Source organism: Vigna unguiculata, chromosome 7 (assembly GCF_004118075.2).
Source record: "Vigna unguiculata cultivar IT97K-499-35 chromosome 7, ASM411807v1, whole genome shotgun sequence".
Lineage (NCBI taxonomy): Eukaryota > Viridiplantae > Streptophyta > Magnoliopsida > Fabales > Fabaceae > Vigna > Vigna unguiculata.
In genome coordinates this window covers 31,869,866-31,878,781 of record NC_040285.1, presented here as the reverse complement: position 1 = coordinate 31,878,781, position 8,916 = coordinate 31,869,866, and positions in this window count along the sequence as shown.

The following is an 8,916-nucleotide window of genomic DNA, read 5'->3' as shown; positions in this document are numbered from 1 at the left end:
ACGTCCCACGCCCCACGTCTAAGTTCTCATGTCTCACGTCTCACATCTTACGTCTCACGTTTTATGTGTCACATCTCACATCGTCTCACGTCTTACGTTCAGCGTCCCATGTCCCACGTTTTATGTTCAACGTCCCATGTCCCACGTTTCATCTCGCTTGTCCAACGTCTCAAGTCTCGCGTCTCACGTCCCACGTTTTACGTCCCACGTCTCAAGTCTCACATTTCACATCTCTTGGTCCGCGTTTCATGTTCCACGTCCCACGTCTCATGTCCTATGTTCCACGTTTCACGTTTCACGTCTCACGTCCCATGTCCCACATCTTACATCTTTCCTCTCACGTCGCACGTCCTATGTCTTAAATCTCATGTCTCACGTCTTACAAATCTCGTCCCGCGTCATCCCACGTCGCACGTTCCACGTCTCACGTGTCACATTTTATGTCTCGTCTCTCGTGTCACATCTCACGTGTCACGCTTCACGTCCCACGTTCTACGTCTCATGTCCCACATTATTTGTTCTACGTCTCATGGCTCACGTTCCGCGTCATCCCACGTCTCAGATCTCTTGTCTCACGTCCCTCGTATCACGTCTTATGTTCCACTTCTCACGTCTTACGTCTCAAGTCTCACGATTCATGTCTATCGTCTCACGTTCTACGTTCTACGTCTTAGGTCTCATATCTCACGTCTCACGTTTCATGTCTCACGTCCCACGTCGTCTAACTTCCCACGTCTAACGTCTTTTGTTTAACGTCTTACGTCTTACATCTCACGTTTTACGTCTCACGTCTCACATCTAACGTCTCGCGTCCCGCATCGTTTCACGTCTCACGTCCCATGTCCTACGTCGTCCTACGTCCCTTGTCCCATGTCCTACGTCTTACGTCTCACATTTCATGTCTCACGTCTTTTGTCTCACATCGCACGTCCCATGTCTCAGCTCTCATGTCCCACGTCTTATGTTCAACGTCCTACGTCCCACGTCCCACGTCTCACGTCTCACGTCTCTTGTTCCACGTATCACGTCTCACGTCCTATGTCCCACGTCCCACATCTCACGTTCCACGTCGTCTCATGTTCAACGTCTTACGTCTTACGTCTCACGTCTCATGTCCAACGTCCCACGTCTTACGTCTCACGTCTCAACGTCCCACGTCTCACATCCCGACGTCTCACGTCCCACGTCTCACGTTTCACATCTCATGTCTCTCGTCCCACGTCTCACGTCCCATATCTCATGTCCCACGTTGTCTCACGTCCGACGTCTTACGTCTTACGTCCTACGTCTCACGTCTTATGTCTCACGTTCTACGTTCCACGTTTCATGTCCAATCCAAATTTTTAGTTATAATTTTGGTTATGTTAGGCTAAAAGTTGAGACCGACTAGTCAAAATTTAGTCGTATTTGATTGAGTTGGCGTGACCCTATACAAAATTTGGCCGAATTTTGTCAAGTCAGTCTCGATCGAAATTTGCCCAACTGGCACTGGACAAAATTTGGAAGTATTCGATTGAGTTCACCCCGACCCAAATTTGACTGCATTGGCCTGAGTCAACCTAGACAAAATTTGACCGTATTCGACAGAGACAACCGCGACCAAAATTTGGTTGTATTCAGCCTAGTTTGCTCTAGTCAAAATTTGGTTGAATTCAATCGAGTTGGCTCCGATTGAGATTTGGCCGACTCAGCCCTAACCCAAATTTGGTCGTATTTGGCTGAGACGGCCAAGGGTGAAATTTGTCAATATTCAAATGAATCGGTCACGATCAAAATTTGACCGTATTCAACTGAGTCGGCCACGACCGAAATTCAGCCGAATTTAGTCGAGTCGGCTTTGGTCAAAATTCGGTCGTGTTGGTCTCGACCAAAATTTGACCAAGTTGGTCCTGGCCTGAATTTGGTCGTGTTCGGCAGAGTCGATCAGGACCGAAATTTTGTCATATTTAGGCGAGTCGGTCTTGACCTAAATTTGGCCAAATTCGGTCGAGTTGGTCATAACCAAAATTTGGTCAAGTCGGCACTTGCTCAAATTTAGTTGTATTCGGTCGACTAAGTCCTGAACGCAATTTGACTATATTCAACTTAGTCGGCTGTGATCGAAAATTTGTTATATTCAGTCAAGTCGGTCCCGACCGACGAATTTAATGGAGTCAACCCTAACCGAAATTTGACTGATCAGGACCTGACCCAAATGTGACCATATTTGGCCAAGTCGGCTTTGACCAAAATTTGGTCGTATTAGGCAAAATTGGCCAAATTTTGTCGAGTCGACCTTAGCCCAAATTTGGTCACGTCGTTCCCGACCGAAATTCATTCGAAAGTCATCCAAGTTCATCCCATGCTGAAATTTGGCCCCGTTGGCCTCGACAAAAAATCTGTCAAATTCTATGGTGTCAGCTCTATCGAAAATCTAATCCACAACCATTTTGGATCCAAATAATGGATGTGGATCCAAATTTTTGTCCATAGAGCTGACACCAAAGAATTTGACAGATTTGGCCGAATACTTCTAAATTTTGTCCAGGACCAACTGGGTCAAATCTCGATCGGGACCGACTTGACAAAATTTGGCCTTAATTCAACCAAATTTTGTACAGGGTCACACCAACTCAATCAAATACGACTAAATTTGGGCTAGTCCGTCTCAACCTTTAGCCTAACCTAACAAAAAATATAAAGTGAAAATTTGGATTAGATATTTTGGATTATCCATTTTGAAAATCTAAATTTCGAGAATGGATATCCAATCCATAAAATATGTAAAATGTAGATTAGATTGATATGCAAATCCAATAAAATGAATTTTAAATGGATTGGATTTTTAATATAATAGATATTAAATAGATTGGATCATAGAAAAAAATAGATTAGATCATAAAAATTGGATTTTTTGCCCACTTACATGAAACCCATATAAAAAATACTTACTGATACATACTGTCTGTAGACTCATAGCTAGTTTGTACAAGGCCTCCCAATCTGGACAACGCTAATGCAACTTCAATCCTTTCATGTGAATCTTATAACTTATTCATCTTTCTACCATGTGATACAACCTTCAACTCAATACAATCCTACAATTGTCAATGAATATTACTTTAACATATCCAACACACATACTAATCTCAATTAAACTATATCAATATATGAACTTACCATCCCATTACACAATTGTCTAGCAACATAGTCATCATAAGAAACAAGCAACGACTTGTCAAACAATCAATCCTTCGAATTGCCTTCTTCACCAACATCATGCTCCTCCTCAATGACAACATTTTCCTCCACATGTTCATCTTCAACAAGAACTTTAACTTTAACAACATTACTTGGACCACCACACTGTCTTCATCTAATAGATGTGGTTAGTCGTATACAATAACTTTAAGACTCACTTACTATAGTTCTTATCATATTTATCTTACTATAGTTACTATAGATACACAAAAGTTAATAATATCCAAAACTCAACACTTTACACAAACTTAACACACTACATAGACCAATACACACGAAGAAAATTATTATGCAAATAGATATACATAAACCAACGCTAATATTATACAATCCACCTCATCCAAACAACCACCTAAATTGACTTAATAATTCAAAACAATTGTACCAAATTTTCAAATTCAAAAAACACAACTACAAAACAAATTTTGGGAATGGTTATTGAAAAAAACTTTACAAAATATTTTTCGAAATGTTGTTTCCGAATGAGAATGTTTTTTCCGGTAACCATTTCCGAAAACTACCTTTAATAATCAACACAACTTTCCTTTTCAGTGAAGGTAACCACCACCGGTGGGAAGCCACCATCGTTGTTGCTACACTGATCTGCTTGCACACTGACCACATGCTTCTTCTCAACCTTCGTAATATGAGATCACTAACACAAAAAAGCCTTTTAACGTCCGATATTTTCGACCTTTGACGTCTGCCCAAACACCGACGTCGTATCGGGTGACGTCAAAATAACGTCGGCAAAATAGCAGACGTCACTTGACGTCGGTCCTTTTGGGAGTCCGACGTTATCCAACGTCGGGGCCAGTAATAGCAGACGTCAATTTTTGCACCAGAAAGAGGGAAAAAACTAAGCAATTTAACGTCTGTCAGAGACTGTCAGACGTTAAATAACGTCGGCCCTGCAACAGTCAGACGTTAAATTACGTCGGCCCTGGTACAGTCCGACGTTAAATTACGTCTGTCAGGGCACACCAGACGTCAAACTGCACCATTTTTTTAAAAAAATTTGACTGTTTTTACAATATCCACACACCTGAAAATCAGAAAATTCCCAGAACAATTTCATAAAAATTTCAGCACAATTTTAGAGTTACAGTTATATATAATAGAACTAAAGTTTCAACATATATTCTAAACTAATATAAATAACAACAAACTAAAAGTTTCAACATGAAATTCTTGTACAATAAAGTTTTTAAAACGAGTTATAATTCATGTGGTATCAACTCCATCTCTCCAATAGATATGCTGCCCATTCTTGTCTTAGTGTGTGGATAATGTCATCTGGTAGAGGTGATGGATTCTTGAATCGCTGAAAAAGTAATACAATTTCATTATGTATGAATATCATTCTTTAAAGTTTGATATGATTTATAATATGTGAAAGATATATATAATTACCTCTATCCATTCATCTTTAACTGCAGCTCGAATGATTGTTCTTATCCAAGACATGACATAATATCCACATTCCCATGAATCTTCTTGCTTGTTACACTGAACATTACAAATAAAATAAACACATCAAAGTCATAAGTTGACATACAGAAATTAATAACTTTAAAATGAATGAGTTCTAACCTTTGGATATATGACTTTAAGTTGTTGGCCTCTAGGTTTACCCACAATTCTAATGAAATTTTGGAAACATAAAACATATATAAGTTTTTATAACTAAGTAGATACATAGGTTAGGATTGAAAAAAAATAATACTTACTCTTGTAACATGTTTTTAAAAGCTGGTGGAATCTTCCTATGGCATGAACAAAACCATACAACTAGGCATTGTCTTGGAATGATGAGACAAAGTTGCCAATGATACCTACCATCAATCACAAGTACTTAGCCAAAATAATTAATAATACTTCACAAAATATTATTAGCAAAAACACTTACGAATCAATGTATGGCGCAAAGTAGATCTCTCTATTTGACTCAACCATCCATGTTTGCAAATAAAGTTTGATTTGGTCAGGTGAGTTTCCCGAAGGTTGAATTGTTTGAGGTTCAATGAATCCATAGACGGAAGATCGACCTTGGTCCACAATGACTTTGTCCATGTACCTACAAGAAGACAGTTAGGTATAATATTAAAAGGTACCAATTCCTTGCTTTAAATATGAAATACAATAAAAAAATCTTACATGCACCATAGTTGTATGACTGAAATATTTAACATCTTGTCTCCTGTAATGATCTCTAGTGCATCATTCAGGTTTATGTACAATGGGACATGACAATGGAGGCCAAATACTCTTAACTCCCACTCTAGCTCTACCGGTCCTCTTTTCAACTTGTGTAATTTCAGAAGCAGCTTTCCTAGAGGATCATCTTCTGCTTCCGCCATTTCATCATCTTCACGTATAACACGTGGACGTCGGACCGGCTGTTTTTCAGGACGAGTGGACTGAAATAAAGATTTAGAAAGGTTTGACGTTAAAAGTTTTATAAATTGTAAGATTGAACTACTAAAAACATGATGTCATAATACCTTTGGTGGGCTAAAGTATGGCATGATCAATGCTTTAGGCCAAGCAATAAATGTGCCTAAAGCTTCCCCAACAAATTGGATTTCTGAAGTTGGCACAGGCACTTGGGCATGGGGATCTCGAACTTCATCAATCATCACACGCACATGATGGGGCAATAGAGGAACACCATGGATAGTCTCCCCACCCTGAAGTTGTCGTCCTATGGCCACTACGCGCGGGGGGTCTTCATCAACCAATAGCTCATACTGACTTGTGTAGTCAGTATGATCTACACCAGAGCATGAGCCTTTTGTACTCACACGTTGTCCTGTTGGAGCTTGAGTGGGTAATTCCATGTTCTGTTGCTGCATGGACTGAAGCTTTTCTTCAAGTGTTCTTTGTATTTGTTGTTGCTGTTGAAGTTGTTCCATAAAACGTTGCTCCATAATTCCCATGCGTTGGTTGAATCTTTCCTCCATTTGTTGCTCCATCTTCCTCAAGGCCTCTTGACTCAACGATTCATTACTTCTTTGTGGAGGACCAAAGTAATCTCGAAGACCAATGGCACCTCCAACACCACGCACACGTCCTGGGTGCTCTGGCCTTCCAATTGCCGTTGTGAGTATATCGTCCCGACCATGGCCAACAAACGAACCCTGAGTCTCTTGCTCAATTAATTCATCCTACACCACAAAAGAAAGTTTAATCAAAAGGAGAAACATATGAACTATGATAGTCAAATAAGATTTGTACTTACTATTTTTTGAGATATGATTTGAGCTGATTGTGATGTCATTTGCCCATCGGACTTAGTCCGAGCAGCCTTCCACATCTCGTACCTAGGAATTGCATCCACTAGGTCAGGGGACTCAAGTCCCAGAGTCTGTGCACGCGACTTTTTCAATTTTTTCTCCAATAATGCATAACCACCTCGAGAGAGTACATGTGGTGTATCATTAAGCCTTTGTCTTTGTTGGGCTGCTGTCCTTTTTTCCTGCCACACATAACATTATTTAATAGTTTGAATACAGAAATGTATGACTAGTGTCACTATAAACAAATTTAACAAACAAACCTGCCAGTCTCCAGACTCTCTACATGCACGAAATTGCATCCACTCCTCCTCCGAGATTTTGTACTTCTCACAAGGAGTGTCATGTTGTCTATCTCCAAACACATATAAACGTGTGAGCCTTGCCTTGAAGTCCCTCCATCTGGTGGCTATGTGAGATAAGACTTTCTTTCTAATTCGCTCAGTGTTCGGAGTAATCTCAAATTTGTGCTGTTTAAAACATAAAATATGTTATGTTAACAGTAACATAAAAAAATACTATAGTTGGTTTAAGTAAACATACCACAAGATCCTGCCATAGAAGGTTCTTCTCGACCTCCGCGACGTCATCCCAACATGCAATTGCAATAGAAACTTTCGTTTTGGCCAACATTCCTATGTAGCTACGGTACTTTTTTTCCCAAGGGCCACTGGGTTCACCCGATCGAGGATCAATGTGGACCGGCATCCTCTCTCGTCGGTTTGTGACATCCGGCAACCGAGTCACAGATCTACCAGGTCCCTCCTGGTCTGATCCGGAGCTTGTCATACCTGAAACATATCATTAGGAAATGTTAACAATGAAAATATACTCAATTAACCTCTATTATATTAAAACAGGAAGAAAAATAAAAAAAAAGTAAATGTGACAATATTATTAAATAAACACCTATCAAGAAATTGTGTTCTCCCATATGCCTTCATTGTGATCACTTCGAATAGCATGGATGTCATCAGTTACATCATCAACTTTGTCTTGAATGGTTCTTGATGAGAAAGACGTTGTCTCAAGTATGTCTAGACAATCTTCATCATCATTTACGTGCATGTTTCTTCCTTCCAATACAACTGACAATTTCTGATTGGCTGGATCAATGACATAAAAAATTTGTCTTGCTTGACTAGCCATAATAAATGGTTCATTTGTATCACTCATCTTGTTAAGATCCACCAAAGTAAAGCCAAAGTCATCTGTGCTAACACCCGAATTACTATCAACCCATTTACACTTGAAAACTGGCACTCTAAAAGTCACATAATCAACTTCCCATATTTCGTGTATTATTCCAAAGTAACTCATGGATGCTGTAACTGGATTATTGTCCTTAGAACTGGCAAAATGTACAGATTCAGCTTGAAGTGTAACCCCACTATTTTGAACTCTACTTTTGTCATCTTCCATCTTTGAATAAAAACAATGATTGTTTATGTAGTACCCGCCATATGTAATGACATCATTGTTCGGTCCACGAGCTAGCCTCAATAGAGTTTCAGAAACATTTGGAGTCGCGTAAACCTTTTTCTTAAACCATGATAAGAATGTTTTGTTATGTTCATTAAGTGCCCATTTTTCACTCATTCGTGGATGTGCTGATTTCGTTTCATCAATGTGTTGCGTTATGTAAGGAATGACCTCTACAGTGTTGTTTAAGATGTACAAATGGGCTTGATCAACTAATTTTCTACTAACACTTTGAATCTTCACTCCACGCACACCCTTACCTTCACATTTACCTTCATGTCTAGTCTTAGGAACTCCAATTGGTTCACAACTTGGCATATAACTTGAGCAGAATTCAATGGCTTCTTCTGCAATGTACCGCTCTATAATAGAAGCTTCTGGTCGATACTGATTCTTGACATATCCCTTTAAGATCTTCATGTATCTTTCCACTGGGTACATCCATCTCAAGAAAACTGGCCCACATAATCGAATTTCCCTCACAAGATGAACTATCAAATGAACCATGATATCGAAAAATGAAGGTGGAAAATACATTTCCAATTGACACAATAGTCTAATGGCCTCATTTTCCAAATCGTCTAACACTCGAGGGTCAATAACTTTCTTGCATATGGCATTGAAGAACATACACAAACGTGTTAGAATACCTCTGACAGAAGTAGGTAAGATGGCTCGAAAAGCTACTGGTAAAAGTTGTTGCATCAACACATGACAATCGTGAGACTTTAAACCGACTAACTTTAAATCTTGCATAGAAACAAGGCTACTAATATTTGAAGAGTAACCTTGGGGAACCTTCACACTTCTTAAACACTCACAAAAAATTTGCTTCTCTTTTCTAGAAAGAGTGTGACAAGCTGGAGGCAGGTAGGTTCGTCTTCCAATTGATTGTGCA